Source organism: Felis catus, chromosome D1, assembly GCF_018350175.1.
Source record: "Felis catus isolate Fca126 chromosome D1, F.catus_Fca126_mat1.0, whole genome shotgun sequence".
NCBI classification, from domain to species: Eukaryota; Metazoa; Chordata; class Mammalia; order Carnivora; family Felidae; genus Felis; species Felis catus.
Genome location: NC_058377.1, coordinates 7249220 through 7266694, shown reverse-complemented (window position 1 = coordinate 7266694; position 17475 = coordinate 7249220). Strand labels below are relative to the sequence as shown.

Genomic DNA, 17475 nt, shown 5'->3' with positions numbered 1-17475 from the left:
AAGTGCTAATCAAATCCCCAATTAGATACTACTTCACACCCAGCAGGATAACTAGAATCAAAAATACAGATGGTAACAAGTGCTGAAGGTGTAGAAGAATGGAAACTTTCAATAATGCTGGTGGAAATGCAAAATGGTACAGCTACTCTGTAAAACAGTGTGGCAGGTCCCCATCAAGTTAGAGTTATATGACCAGCAACTGTATATACCCAAAAGAAATGAATCCTTATTTGCACACAAAAATTTGTATATGAGTGTTCACAGCAGCATCATTCATAACTGCCAAAAGATGGAAGGAACTCAAATGCTCATTAGCTGATAAATGGATAAACAAAATGTGGTATATCCATACAACAGAATATTATTCAACCATAAAAAGAAGTACTGCTACACATAACAATAAGGATGAAGCTTTAAAACATGCTTAGTGAAAAAAGTCAGTCACAGGAGACCACATATAATGCCACTTACATGAAACATCCAAAATAAGCAAACCTGTAGAGATAGAAAATAAATTACCAGTTACTTATGGTGGAAAGAAAATGGGGGTTTAAGGAGTAACAGCTCAAGGGCGCGGAACTTCCTTGTGGAGGTGATGAAACATTCTATAATGGTGAAAATGGTTGGGGGCACCAGCGTGGTTCAGTTGGTTAAGTGTCCAACTTCAGCTCAGGTCATGATCTCACGGGTTCATGGGTTCAAGCCCCGTGTCAGGCTCTGAGCTGACAGCTTGGAGCCCCGAGCCTGCTTTGGATTCTGTGTGTGTGCGTGTGTGTGTGCGTGTGTGTGTGTGTATCTCACTCTCTGCCCCTACTGCACCCACTCTCTCTCTCTCTCAAAAACAAACATTTATACATATACATATGTATATGTATGTGTATACATATATATGTATAAAAAGAAAATGGTTGGACAACCCCACACATTGAAAACTAATGAACTATACACTTTAAATGGATGAAATGTAGGATATGTGAATTTTATCTCAATAAAGCTGTTATCAGAAAAGGGAGTGGGGAGAGTGGAGAAGTGGGCTCAAAGTCTCCCACTGAGAGAGGAGTAATATGACGCATTAATTTTCAACATATCTAACCCTGTATCAGGCCTTCAAGGTCTAGAACAGTTCCATATCTGAGTATTTTACTGTCTTCTTGCTGAGTAAGAATCACAACTATTAATGCTAATTATAATGTTTCTTAATTAAGACTATTCACAGAGTTGTAAAAAGACTCCCAAGCAATCCTGTTTACAAATGCACTAAAAAGAATAAAATATCTAGGAATAAATTAAACCAAGGGGGTGAAAGACCTAACTCTGAAAACAAGAAGAGATTGAGGAAAGAAATGGAAGATGACACAAACAGGAAGATATACCACGCTCATGGATGGGGAGGGAATATTGTTGAAATGGCCATTCTACCCAAAGCAATCTATAGAAACCATGCAATCTCTATTAAAAAAAAAAAAAAACAGTAACATTTTTCATAGAACTAGAACAAATAATCCTAGAATTTGCACAAAAGACTTCAAATAGTCAAAGCCATCTTGAGAAAGAAGAACAAAACTGGAGGCATTATGATCCCAGGCTTCAAGATACACTGCAAAGCTGCAGAAATCAAAACATGATGGTACTGGCATAAAAAGAGACACATAGATGAATGAAACAAGAGGAAGAGCCCAGAAATAAACCCATACCTATAACGTCCATTAATCTACTACAAAGAAGGCAAGATAACAACAAAGAAAAGATCTCTTCAATAATGGTGTTAGGAAAACTGGACCACTATATTATATACAAAAGACTGAACCTGAACCACCTTCTTAAAAATAAACTAAAAATGGATTCAAGACCTAAATGTGAGACCTGAAACCCTAAAACTGGAAGAAAACATAGGCAGTCATCTCTTAGACATCAGCCTTAGCAATATATTTATGGATCTGTCTTCTCAGGCAAGGGAAACTAAAGAAAACTATTGAAACTACATGGAAATAAACAGTTTTTGCACTATAAAGGAAACAATCAACAAAGAGGCAACCTACGGAATGAAAGGGACTATCTACAAATGATAAATGTGGTAAGGACTTAATACCCAAAATAAAGATCTTCTACAACTCAACACCAAAAAAACCAGAACACAATCCAATGAACAGAAATTTTTCTAAAGAAAACATACAGATGGACAACAGACCCATGAAAAGATACTCAACATCACTCCTCACCAGACAAATGCAAATCAAAACCATAGAGAAGTATTACCTCACACCCATCAGAATACCTAGTATCAAAAAGAAATAAGTGTTCAAAAGAATGCGGAGAAAAGGGAACCCTGGTGCACTGTTGGTGGGAATGTAAACTGGTGCAGCCACTGTGGAAAACAGTACTGAGCTTCCTCAAAAAATTAAAAACAGAAACCTCATATGATCAAATAATTCCACTACTGGCTATTTGCCCAAAGAAAATGAAAGCACTAATTCAAAAAGATACACGCACCCCTGTGTGTACTGCAGCATTATACAATAGCCAAGATATGAAAGCAACCCAAGTGTCCATCAACAGATGAATAAAGAAAATGTGGTAGATACACACACACACACACACACACACACACACACACACACACACACACACAGTGGAATATTATTCATCCATAAAAAAGAATGGAATCTTGCCATCTGTGACAACACGGATAGACCCAGAAGGTATTATGCTAAGTGAAGTCAGAGAAAACAAATACCAAATGATTTCACTTATGTGTATAATCTAAAAAAACAAAAGAACAAACAGACTCTTAAACACAATGAACAAACTGATGATTGCAAGAGGGGGAAGGGGGGATGGTTGTAATAAATGAGGGGATTAAGAGGTACAAAATTCCAGTTATAAAATAAATAAGTCACAGAGATGAGAAGTAAAGCATAGGAAATATAGTCAATAATATTGACAGATGGTGACAACACACACTGTAGTGAGCAGTTAGTAATGTCTAGAATGGTTGAATCAGTAAGTTGTACACTTGAAACTAACATAACATACCATGTCAATTATATTTTCAGTGATAAGTATTCTACAATTTTTTAAAAGGACTCTCACTTCTAGAAGTCATATTTTAAGATGAATCTGTACCAAGTTTCCTTTACTTGATACTATGATCAGATTTATACTTAAGCTGAAATAAGTGGTTACAGTAATAAACTTGGATAATATGAAAACGTATCAATAGATATTATCCTTCGCTTGCTTCACTACTCCTCACCACGTCCTGCAGAGCTCTCCTATTATTCCAAAAGTGAAAGACCACAACTACTGGTCCCCCATCTGTTCATACTTTTACCCTCCTTAGTCCAACTACCAAATCACTCATCAAGTCCCCATATTTGGTACAGTATCATGTCCATATCATGTAAATTAAAAAAAAACTTGATTAACTATAGGAGGGAAAACATGGCAGAGAATATTTAAAGTCAACAGACACAATCCCAAATGCTCAGGCTAGCCCAGATGCTTAAAGGCTTAGTATCTTCATTCTTTCCTCAGTAGGTTCTGAGTCTGGGTACTATAAACTACTTCAGTGAAAGGAATAAATGAGTCCCTGAAGTTTCTACGGGAAACTTTTTACAGATATCTCAATAGAATAAGAAAGAAGCTTATGTTCAAAGTAGTCCAGCAGGGTCTTTCAACCTGAGAAAACCAGAGACATAAATAGCCTCATCAAACAATCATTCCGTGGCATCTGCTAAGGCTTTACATTTCACACAATGTGCAACAAGTCAACAAATGAATGCTACTGGAAAAAAGCTTCCCAACTGTGATGAAACTACTCTTGCCCTCAATTTCTGATCTGAGGAATTTCTATAAAACTATCTAAAGCCATTCAAATTAATGATATAAATGACAATATAATTAAGTATAAAGCAGCTGTAGATCCAAATTTGAAAAAGCTTAAGAATCATTTTTCTTCTCTATACTACTAATATACTCATGGTAAGAACATATAAAGCCAACACAAATGTGAACACACAGATCTGCCAAAACAATTCTTTCATTTCTGGTAGAAAATAATTAGATAATTTTGATTATCATGCTTACTCATATGTCTCGGGAGATAGCACAACTACTACCTAGCAGCTTTTAGAATGCTTCTGCAAGCTTCTTGAGTGTGGGGACAAGAGAACCTGAGGGGCCTCCCTGTGGAGGAGCCTGTGTGCTGTGTGCTTCCTGTGAGAGACAGGAAGACTGCTTCCATTTGCTCCTGCCTCCATCTGCAGCTGAATAAGTACACAACTAGAGGGAAGAGTCTCATCAAGTCTACACAGAACCATATACACATTTAGACATGAAACAAGCCTTTGATGGGATAACGTTAGGATCAAACTGATCGCTACAAGTGAACACACTGTAAAATAAATTACTAGTGGTTCAATGTAAGAAGTCAGTTTTTCTTTACAAAATATTTTATTAAATTTTTAGGATAAAGGAGTATTTTAAAGAACAATATTTTAAAAGCTATTGAGTATTTAAGGATGTTTTCAATTACAAGAAACACGAACCCTAAAGAACAGAATACGTAAAGTGGCTCGGGCTACAAGATGGAAATGAAGGTGGGGGCTTGCTCTGTGTCTAAGGAAAGGGGCTTCAACACTGGCCTTTTAAACAAAAAGCAAACTGCACTTGGTCTCAAAGTCTGCCTGCGAGACTAATTACTCAGTGACACCACAGGGCCGTTCCACTGACAGAAGAGAGCTTTCAGACTAATGGAGCACACTAATACCTTCTAAGGCAATGTGTATGAAAAGAGAATGAGATCTAGCACATTTAGATACAATTCAATTTCATAAAGGGTCAGTACTAAGCAAAGCTTTAAAGTAATCTATGCAGTATATAAAAATATTTGAGAATTATGACACCTTAAAAGAAGTTGGTTTTTCTAAAGACTTCCTCAACCATCTTTAGAAGAAGGTGGGTGGCCAATATTTCACTTATTTTTTCCGCTAGAGAAGACAGAGGACCACATCAAGAAAGCAGATCCAGAGATCAAAGCAACCAATATGAAGAGAAAAGGATGATGGATGGTTAATAGAGGTTTAGGGAAGATTTCACACAAGATATTTACTGTTATCTAACCCAGTTTCTGAATTCCAATACAAGGGTCCTATCTAAAATTAACCCAATTGGCCAACAACCATTTTCTGGCCACTTATGTTCCAAGCACATTTTTCTATCAAACGGTACAGTCTCAAATTGGGGTAAAGAACCTGAATAAAATGATAAAAGGCCAACTAGATTTGAATTTAAAAAGTTCTACTCATTTACTTATCATTCACTCATTTCATTCAACAGTTACTGAGAACCTATCATAGTGAGAGGCAATCCTGATGGATCAGATACAAAAATGAGTGATATACATTCTCTGCCTCCTTAAAGGTACATGGTAAGGTGGGAAAAACAAACAATATGACAGTGTAGAGTGTTCACTGCTATGACAGTGGTAAGCACAGGTTGCTGAGGAAGCACACTTTGGAGCACTGACTCAGTTTCAGCAAAAGTAACTCCCCGCTATTTTAGGGCCTTATCAAACAAAATTAACAGTTTTCACAAGAAGGAATCTATGTGTCTCTGGAATTCATGTTGATTATTTAAATGGGAGTAGTTTTTCTACATTCGCACTGGGGAAAAGCAGACCACAACAAAAAGACAGATAGAAACAGTTCTGACTTTTTGCTGCTATCTAGCTTTAGGAGACAACCATCCATGGGTCTCTCATGTTTCTGCCCATCTTCTATCCATTAGTCTTCCAGATTATCTTTTCAAGGATGTCAACAGAGCAGACAGCCTTAGAAGATAAAAACAATATTTCCCTCAAGGGCAGTGAACAGATTCGTTCCAGGACAGGTTAATAAAAGTAGTGTTTCCTGTGGGCAAAGGCTAGGCAGGTTTGCTAGCGGCCCTCTTCAAGATGGAAGTTCCTCAGCTCTCACACAAACCTACTCTGTGGATGGCACCCAGCTGGCATCACATGCACATGGTCCCTATGGAATTTAAAAGCAAGAAAACCAAAGCAAACTTGAAGCTCCTACAGCTGACTGTGCCATGAATTGTCTAGCAACATAAATCAAAATGTGGCAAGCTTACTTGTTAATCTGCAAGTAGAGTGGCATTTCAGACTCTCCACAGTTCTTGAAACCTAGAAATAACTTGTTTTTCTCTCTTCAGTAAATAAGAGCCAAACGAATCTGTAATTTCCACCACATAAGAGAGCTAGTTAATGGGAGGTGGGGAAAGGGAGAGAGGAGAATTAACCCACTACCCCGTATCTAATCCTATCATTATAAACCCATTATAAATCTGGTTGGCTAAATGGTATTAGTATTCAGGCTGGAAACCAAATAGTGTCCTGAAGCCTGCCTGATAGCATATTTTTTGGCAATAAGATACTTTCTCCCTCCTTTTCATGGAAGGGAAAAAGTTAAAAATAGAGTATTATTTCTAAAAATGCCCATTAAAAAAACAATACTTAGTTCAAGGTATTAAATGAAATGGATCAGTAGTTATTAACACACATTACTAAGTGTGCTTCAAATTGAGTCAACTAACAACGCTCAATAGAAAATACTAAGGAGAAATAAGAGTCACTAAAAGCCAGCTTTTCAGATTTCTTAAAAAAAAAAAAAAAGTCATTCTCAGAAGATGTGGATGGGGAGTAGAGATAGCCTAACAGAACTTTACCTAGTCTTTGATGTGTAAAGTTCTACTTTATGGACATGTTGTCAGCAGCTAGAAAAAAGTCTACATAGATCAGGAGATGCAAAGGAAATAAAACAATGCTGAACCAAACCACAGGAGAGAACATTATCTAGCAAGTTCTTACTAAGTGTTTTGAACTCTGTAACTATTTCCCATATCAAACATTCTGAAATTAATGTACCTTCCAAAATTAGGAATCATAGCAAGGAAGAAAGCATTCCTCTACTCTGTTGCTCTCCATAACAAAAACCAGCAGATATGAAAATATGTGCAGGTGGCAGAATTATTCTAATCATAAATACTCAAAAGATGTAACAGGAAATATGCCTTTTTAATTTAGAAAACAAACTTAGAAATTATTTGGAAGTAGGCTTTATAGTAACTGCTACTAAGAAATTAAGTGATTCATTTGCTCCACCAATGTGAGGGAAGGGGAGGAAGCTGACCAACAGTAATGAAAATTGCATCAAGAAAGATTATCCATGAAAACAGGAGCAGCGTCCTTTAAGTGCTCTCCGAAAAGTTGCAATATGTGATGCCTATCTTACGTGTGCCAAATGCTTAGGATTTTCTTTATATATTCCAGGAACATTTACTAAGGCACTTGTTTCTAGAGCTTAAAATTAATGCACTGTAATAATCACTACTGTGTTGGCTTTATTAACCTGTAACAAAATGTCAGTCTGTTTTCAATCATTTATAATGCCAAACAAAACCCAGCAGATTCTCTGTCCAACACTGTATCAGGACCGTCTGTCACCTTTATTCTAACAGCCAGCAGGCAAGCAACAAGAAGAAAAGAAAGGAAAACAAACCAAAAATAGCAACAGCCTTCCGGGAGTAGCAATGTCCAGAGATTGATGATCTGCTACTTGCTTAACAGAGATAAACTTTCTGTCCTATAACAAACACTCCTGACTTTAAAAACAAATAAGAATTCCAAAATTCAATTTACTAAAACTTCATTGTAGATGTTTCCAATCATAACTTATTCAGGAAGAGCTAGCTATATTATTGCTTTATTTTGATACTAGGGATGAAAGTGCTGTTGATGAATGCAGCAGGAGAGACTCACTGAAAGAAAATGACCCTAAACTACAAACAAGTGCTAGGTGTCTGCTGTATGAAAGATGCTGCAGACGGTGCAACAACAAGCAAAAAGTGCAACGGGCTCTCAAGGAGATTCATCTGGCTACACATTCCTTTTACAGTCAAAGCGCCTACCAAAAACCTACTTACCAGTTCTTCCTCTCAACCTTCCTTCCTTCCTTCCTTGAAGGGTAAGCGCACAATTTAAACAGGGAACTAAGCACCAAAGAGGGTTGAGGAACCCTCATACTGCAGGTGTGGCAGTGTCCCTCACAGGATCAAATTCCACTCATCAAAAAGGACCCAAAAGGCAGGGAAGGGTTAAAGAGAAACTGCACAATTTTCGAAATGGCAAATTCTATGTTCCATTCACTAAGCATCATTCATTACACACATACACAAATATCCCCACAGCATTCTATGATGACCACATAAACAGCTTTTTCCAACAAGGTGGGAAAAAAAAGAAAAAAACACCGGGATACTCTACGCTCCAAAATTAAAACAATCCAACCCAAAGAAAAGGCAGCAAAAATGGTAGAGCTAGAGCCAGAAAACAAAGAGAGGTGCGTTTTACTCTAGTAGTTTTTCTTTAATGTTTTGTAAAATTATTATTGTATGATGAATTGGAAATTAAAGGCCTAGTCCTTGAGAAAACATAGCTTGGGAAGCAGTGCCCCGAAAACTTTTAAAATGTAAGCCATCATGAAGTCGGTAGGACAACCTCACTCTCAGAAGTGCTGTGAACAGGAGTCAGGGAGCCCGGAAAGGGGAGCACTCCAGCATCACCAATCACACCCCCAACCAGAGGAAGCTGATTTTACATGTCCAATCAGGAAGAAGGAAGAAGTTCTCCTGGCCCAGCAACAGCCCAGCCAATGAGAAACCAACACACTCAGCCAATGAGAAGCCAGCATCACTTGGAAACCCCTCCCAACTTCCTCCTTTCCCTCTCCCCTGCTCTCTGGATTTGCCTACGCTTCATCATAGTTTATCCTGAGTTGCAATAATCTGAATAAATTCCTGAATAAACTCATTTTGTTGGTAAAAAGGCTGACACTTTTGGTTTTGGTTTCTAATGTCAACTACATACAGTTTATACTTAGATTTTACTGTCACTGAAAAAAACTGGCCTTTCTTAACATACAGGCATCCGTGTTCCCACTGAACTTTACTGAAGTGTCACTGGCTCTGGCCAATTAACTTGCTAGCATGGGCTCCCAGAGGGTCTGAATTCTCTTCACATTCCCTTTACCCAGTCTAGCTCAAAGGCTCCATTAACCAACCAGCAAATTACACACATGCTCAGGGCACCAGCCAAGCTGGAGTACTTGAAGATGTGTATGAAATAATATATTTCAACAAAAGCAATAAACTAGTCAACATGGAAAAAATCAGAGCTTAAGGACTTCCACTGCTTTAAAATTTAGTACAACTTTTCTTTCAAATTACACATGGATGGAGGGAGCACAACAACATTTTCAGCGCTCAAAAACCAATCAAGGTCTTAAGCCAGCAATGGCAGAAGAGTGCCCTACGTACTCCCGGGGAGGGGCCTCTGGGTATTACATGTTCAACTGCAATACTCCACACACACCCCAACCCTGCCTCCCCCTTACTCTGCTTCATTTTTCCCACAACACACGCACTTCTTTTTTTGTGCAGCTTCCCCACTACAATTTAAGCTCCATGAGGACAAGGAATGTTATTAATGTTGTCAACACCTGGTGCTTACTAGGAGGTGTTCATTAAGTATTCGGTGAGTGAGTTTTTCCTAAAAGACCCACGAAGCGTTCATTTAATAAGCCTCCATTTCACCTGAAATGCAAACTTTCACGGCAAAGCTTCACATCAAAGCAAACGTGATTTAACTCTGCCTGTCACCAATAAATGGCACTGTTTCAGCTGCTGCCTTGGACTTAAGATTTGTCATGTACCTTTGAAGCTGTTCCAAAAACATACATTGAACAGAACGAAGTAAAACGGAAATCTGTTCCAACAAATTTGCAAGGTGAATAGTATGTTGAGTACAATCCAGTGCCTCCACAAACACAGCCCCCCTGTTAAAAAGCTTTAGGGAGGTAGACATATATTGATTACTACGACTTTAAGAACAAAGGGTCTTACAAACAGCATTTGGAAACCTGTTCATAACCAGAGTACCTGCCATATTAGCCTAAATTCTCTTCAGTTATATTTGTTGGAGCTATAAATATAAATAAGCACGTGTTGATGACTGAAAAGCTCCTTATTTCTGATTATCCTAACAATCAAGCTCAAGGGCAACTTACACGGCCCTTAAAAATAACCTGTCCTAGGGGCGCCTGGGTGGCTCAATCGGTTAAGTGTCCGACTCTGGCTCAGGTCATGATCTCACAGTTCATGAGTTCTTAGAGCCTGGAGCCTGCTTCAAATTCTATGTCTCCCTCTCTCTCTGATCATGCTCTGTCTCTCTCCCTTCAAAAATAAATAAAAACATTAAAACAAAAATTTTTTTAAATAGCCTGTCCTATTTCACATTTCTTTCATTACCTTCACTTTAAAGCAAAGATAAACATATCTTGATTAAATAAAGTTTCTAAAAATTAGGCTATAAAATTAATTCACTAGAAAATTCAGTAGCCAGCAGATGCTTTAAACACTGAGGATGTATAAAAGCAGGAAATGAAGGGAAAAGTCAAAATATTTTGATACAATAATGATTCAGCATGTGAAAGAATAAACATCAAGCCAAAAGCTTTTAGTTTTCCATTGTCAATTTACATCTTCAGGAAATCATATGCATAAAAAACTCGAATAGGGAAGGAAGGAAATATATATTTATATATATAATTCAGTATGTACATCTCACTTTCAAGTCACACAATAACTATTCCTTTTGAATTGGAATGAAATTTGAATTGCAATTAAAGAATTAAAAACAGGAAATAAGACAAAGAAAAAGCACCTGTAGGAAGCCAAGAGACACATATACCAACTCTATCTAGACTACTCAACAATGAAGGTCATCCCACCACTGTTCCACTTCACAGTATCAAAAGTGAGGGTACAGTAATCTTGACTCCCAGGTTTTAAAGAGCTCTCCCTTCTGTCTCATTCAACTAAGCGTTATATAAGACCCCTGCACACATAGGTTATGGCAACCTCAGTGGTCACCCAGTACAGAACAAATAGAAATTAGGACATTCATGGAGGCATATTATGAAATGCCAAAAAGAGAAAGACTAGTTAGCCAGACAATCAGAATCCAGATGTCCATGACAAGAAGAAGTAAAGGCAGGCTTCAAGAAGAGGCATGATCAGCAATGAATCTAGAAGAGTAGCTAAGATGTGAAATGCTGGAGTGGTCAGAGTCTTCAGTGTGAGTGGAAACTCACACAGGAAAGAATGCGCTGGTGGTGCAGTGGGGCAGGGGGGCCGGGGGCAGGGGGGAGAGGGGCATGGCAAGTTTAGGAAGCCCAGTTTAAAGGATGAACTTAAGGGAAGCATGGAAGGCCAACCACATGAAAAAAATACTAACCTGACTGAGGTCTGCAGGAAGATGATGGGAAAACAGTGGGGACCAATTATGAGGCTTATCCAAGCCAAGTCTGAGGCAGTAATGGGCTGCAGAAGAACAGTTGCAGTGCTAGTAGGCAGTAAAAATGAACTCTAAAAGAAACTCCTAAATGTAGAACTGCCAAGAATCAAAACAAAGCACAATTACACTGAGGCTTGTGTCAGGTGGGCATAGGTACAAATTCCAGTTATGCCACTTCACTAATTCTGCAACACTGGGCAAGCAATTGACCCTTTCAAAGTCTCTGTTTCTTAACCTGCAAAATGGGGGCAATACTGCATAAGACTGTGGCAAGAGTTTAGTATATGATACACGATAATCAAAGCGCATGACAGATTACAGAAAACTAATAGATACTCATCACTTACTGACATTTCTTTTACAAAAACTGAGTTGTCTGCAAGAAATTTCGGGAAATAAGCTACCATAGTTCATTCCTATGTTAAATCAAATAATTATGGGGATAAAAAACAGCTAAACCAGCACTCTCCTGCAACAGTTCATCAGCATGCCCAATCATTCCCCAAACAACGACAATACTTCCTCTAATGTCCATTTAAATCAGCATTCTTTAAATATAAGTAAAATCCATATCCCATTATCTCCTACATAGCATCTTCTAGAAATACACTGCACAGCACTGATATCCACAAGAATACTGCCAGGTAACTGGACAGAGAACTCCACCCAGGAAATTAATACAATAATTTTATTTAATGATTACACATGAAATACCTACTGTTAAACTACTTTTAGTTCTATTTATAAGCAATAAATCCATTTCTACGAGGCACTGCCTAATATAGCCTGATTATATCAAATTATAAACTCTCTATAAATATTTGGCTGTGATGTTGACTGCACCTGTGATATTAGTGTAGGGTTTAGCACTGTCCAGATCAATGCACAAGACTGAGAATGTTAAAAATGCTCTATCCACTAGGCTATAATCATAAAAGCAAACTGGTTTCCTAATATAACACCTGAAGTAAATGAAGTGCATCACTTTTTCTTTCTACAACTGGTCCTGATTCAGACAAAGGCCTTATTTTCCCCAGCAACTCCCTCAGACACTGCCTGGCCATGGCACTGGCAAAACTGTATCACGCCCTTATCTGTACATTCCTATTATACTTTATCAGCTGGAAATCATAGCTAATGTTAACACTCTTCTTCTACATACACAACTGTGCTGGGTGCTTTCTATTTCTAATCATAACTCTGCAAAGTAGACATTGTTATTGGACCCATTTTACAGACACGCACTAAGGTTCAGAAAGTTTAACTACAGAACATCATACCAGAAATAGTTTCTCAAACTAAACACATACTTTCTTGTGGCATGGTCTTTCTCACTCTGTACTCTTTGCTGAGAGTGCTTTACCAGCTCATATTAACACCTATCTGTTATTTAAGGTACAATTGCCCCTGGGGCCATCTTCTCCCCCAAGTGCCAATATGGGAGCTTTAAAACATTTGGTTGCATGAATGAATAAAGGAAGAGAAAACTGAGATTCTCTACTGAAATTCTAGTTTAATTATCAGCTATATTAACTCAAGTCATAAGCCTCTAAAACTTACTAAGTACCTAGCACAGTGCCTGGCACCTGGTAGGCACTCAGTAACTGCTCCCAGAAAGAGGGAAAAAAGACAAGTGGGAAGGAGGAGGAAGAGGAAACAGAAAAGACAGAGACAAGAGGCAGAAAAACCGAGCTTCCATATATAGGAATCTTGATTCAGAATTTTAGAATATTTTTGTAAGAGGATACTTATAAATAATAATATTAGCTAATCTATGTTTTACCAGCAGCGAGTTCTTGCAACACCAAGAATTTCTGTGCAAAAATGTAAGACTCCAAGTAAACGTAATATAGATTCTACTATAAACAAAGACTTATCTATGAGTATCATTCAAATCTTAAGACTGACCTAGGTTTACTGTTTAGATGGCTGTAAAAGGACAAATGCTGAGCTAAAAACGGAATCCACCTATCAGTCTCCTCCCTAAACAATTATAAAATGAGAAACACAAAAGTATATGCTTAGAGATTTCATTCTTATATTTAAGAAATGTTTTAAAATCATTTTCAAATTCATCATTGTAATTATATATTCACACTCCTAACACTGTTTCCTTAGAGTCAACTTTCTTGCCAATACCAAAAAAAAACTAGCCAAAACACAGATTTCTTCCCGATGACAAGAGGTCAGCCAACCTTCTCTTAACTGCCCTGGTGCGTGATCACCCTGACTACGCTTTCTACCTCCCTGTCACTCTTGATTTGCTCCCCAGTGCTAAGGAAATCTATTTCTCTGCTAATGCCTTCATCCTGTCAAATAGAAAAGGACTATGACAGGGCAGTCTTCCAGAAGACACTGCTTGCACCTGCACTCGGCACCTCTCTTCTCCATTCATGCCCAGATCCAAAGAGGCAAACGTACCAATTCTGTATTCCACGTGTCTGCACACAATGGGTAGCCCAAAGAAATGTAACGTGTTATCAGTTATGCTGACATCACCCATTTAGATCAAGTAAACTAAATACAAATCATATGGTAGGCAACAGGACAGGAGAATGTGATTTGGCATCAGAGATAGGTTCTGAGTACTGACTCCACCACTGTAACTTTGGAAAAGTCATTTAAAAGGCTTTGTGAAATTTAAATATCATCATCTGCCTTTCCTGTTACGAGGACAAAATGAGAACTTGTAAGCATCTGGTATATGATAAAACACCAAATAAATTATTTTATCAATGACAATGATTATTAAACAAATCCCATGTCATCTGCAACCCAATGTGTCCCCTCCGATGCTCCAAGCTATAACTGATTCAACAAATCTCCTCCACTTTCCAAGGGGGCAAGAAAGGAAAGAAAGATAATCGGGACAAAGAACAGCCTGTGATAGAAGGAATGAAACCAGTTCTCTTACATGTCTGGTATGGTGTCCCCAACAGCAATTATGAAACAGGAGCAACAAAAAATATGTGAACAAAGACAACCGTGTCTGGAAAAAGTACTTAAGTCTCCCAAGGGGAATATAGCGTTTATGTGTAAATAATAGTATTATTTCCATTGTGAGTATGGTTTGGTTGGTATTCTTTTATCAGGTCTATCCTTAAAATTAGGTAATAGAGGAAGAAAGCAGCCTGCAGTGAGTACAACTCAATACTAAAATATAACATGCAAGAACAAAGGCTAAAATAGAAACCTGACTGCAAATGCTGATGCAAAAATCACACGCAAAACAAAATGCCTTAAAAACAAGATGAAGAACCAGAAAGATGGTAACAATCTGAGAGCAAGTAAACATTGACTCTGAAAGCCTTAAGGCACATAACAAGTAAAGCTGGCAAGATTAGGTGGGGGGAGAGGCAGTAAGCCTTTCTATTTCAGCCAAAGAACCAGTAATTTCAACTGTAGCTGTATACAGCACTAGGGAATGTGCAGGAAGAAAGAGAAAAACATTCCTTTTCCAGCCTCTCAAAATCCTGCCGTCCCAAACTATTCCTCACGTTTGATGCATACGTCATACGCTTCCAATTTATTTCATTTAAAAACATCATGTAGGTATTTTAAAAATAGAACTTCCTATAGTACACCATGAAAATGTATTCTTAGGTTAGAACTTTACATCATTACTATTAGATACTTTTATTTACTACCTAAATTACAAAGCTTGGCCTACACAGGCATATAATTTAATGAGTAAAAAAAAGAAAGTTATTTATGCTCATGCTTATAGAAAATTAAACAATACCTTTTGAATCATTTTAAGCCAATCAGATAAATCATATTTTTAAAATCTTACATAGTTTCAAAATATAGGTTTCCAAAAATAAACCCCACAGGTATGAATTATATCTAATTCACAGCAAATAAAATTATCAAAGTGAAAGAATAAGAAATTCAGCACATCACTCATTCATTCATGGAACATCTTTGAAATTCAACAGGAGCTAGACACTGTACCAGGCCCTGAGTACATACTGGCCAGTAAGACATTAATTTCAAGGAATTCAGAACCCAGTAAGGAAGGCAGGCCAACACACAATTTTGTGTGACAGAAGATAATAGAAAAAGTTTAAAAACCCAAGAACACCAACGAATGTTTAAGGACTTTTGGAGACCAACAGAAAAGACCAGTATCACAGCACAGGAAAAGGAGTGAAAAAGACAAGCACAGAAATTATACAACTGAAATAAATGATGTTCAATAATAGAATCAAAAAAAGATAAATTCAAATGGTAAGACATTTCTCACTGATTTTTTTTCAAAATAGTAAAAACGTGGTAGTATTCATTGTTAAAGTAAGTAAAGGGGCAATGGCATACAAGGCCAGGGTCAAGGGCTGTGACCTCTCTATAGGATAGTATGGCAAAATGTATCAAAAGTTTTTTAAATGTGTCACAGTCCCAAAGTCATTAGAAGAAAACAAGCCAATATCCCTCATGAACACAGAAACAAACATCCTTAACAAAATATTAGAAAGCAAAACCCTGCAATAGATAAAACACATCGTGACTAAGTGAAGGTTATCAAAGGAATTCAATGTTGGTTCAACTTTAAAAAAATCAGTATGTTAACAGAACAAGTATATCTTCACCTTAATAGCTGGGGTGGGGGGAAGCGCGTGACAAAATTTTCACCATCCATTTTGATAAACGCACTAAACCAGCCAGTAATGGAATGGAACTTTCCCACCCTGATAAAAGCATTTACACAAAACTTAAAGCTAACATCAGGTATAATCATAAAAGACTGAATGTTTTCCCTCCCACAGATGAGGAAAAGAACAACGATGGCCACTCTCACCAGTGCTATTCAACATAAAATATAATTAAGAAAATGAAATAAAAGGTACACAGATTGGAAAGAAGAAACGAAACCATCTTTATTCACAAACCCCATTACCATCTACAGAGAAAATCCCAAAGAATCCCCCAAAATAAAGCCACTAGAACTAATGGGTCAGTTTGGAATGACTAGCATACAAAAATACTGAAAACAAAGGATTAGAAATTTGTATTTTAACAGTATAATTTATAATAGCATTGAAAACTATGAAATAAAGATGAATCTAACCAAAAAATGTGTAAGATAGACATGCTTAAAATCAAAAAAACCACACTAAAACACAGTAAAAGCCTAAATAAATGGAAAGATATGCTGTATTGCTGAATCAGACAACTCAAGATGTCAATTCTCCCCAAAAAGATTTAAAGATTTCAATGAAATCTCAATGAAGATAACATAAGGGGTTTTTTTTGTACCAATTAACCAGCTGGTTCAAAAACTTATAAGAAAATACAGTGGCCCAAAAAGAACCAAAACAAAATTTTGTTTAAATATCAAGTGCGAAGACTTGTACTACCTAATTTGAGAATTACCATGAAGCTAATCAAGATGGGTATTACTGGCGAAAGGATGGCTAACAGAGACGAGAGTCAAAGAGACCTACGTATACGTGGTCAACCCTGGACAAAGGGGACAAGGTTCCTGAATGGAGAAAGCACTATTTAACAAAGATACTGGTTCAACTAGACCCCAATTAAAAAAAAAAAGAAAAGAAGTAAAAGAACCTTAACCCTTCCCTCACACCATACACAAAAATTAAGCTAAAATAAACTTTAGCCCTAAATTTAAGCACTAAAACTATAAAACCTCCCAGGGAAACATAGGAGGAAATCTTTGTGGCCTTAGGTTAACCACAGATTTATCAGATACAACACAAAGTGTATCAATTCTATAACAAAGAGTAATAAATCACACTTCAAAAACCAGATCATTATCCACGTACTTAACCAAAAACATTAGAATACCTAGGCTCAATTTCCAGCTATGCCAGCAACAAACAGTGCACATCACTATCTTACGGTCTCTGTCTCCCAGTTGTTTTTTCCCTTTACCTGTGTAATGAGACAGTACCTACCTCACAGGGTTATTCAAGGACCAAATGAGATAATGTTCAGAAAACACCAAATTATACGTTAAGTACTCAATAATGATGTTTGCTACCTTTCCAAGATTTTTATTTAGTTACTTAAACACCACCTGAGTTTCACAGTTCAAAATTTAGAAT

At 37.3% G+C, this 17475-nt stretch overlaps 1 protein-coding gene across 1 annotated transcript in view; it reads right to left on the bottom strand.

Annotated features, from left to right (window-relative positions):
* The window catches only part of DDX10 (DEAD-box helicase 10), a 278794-nt gene that overhangs the window by 208389 nt on the left and 52930 nt on the right, over positions 1-17475 (bottom strand). The window lies entirely within an intron of this gene.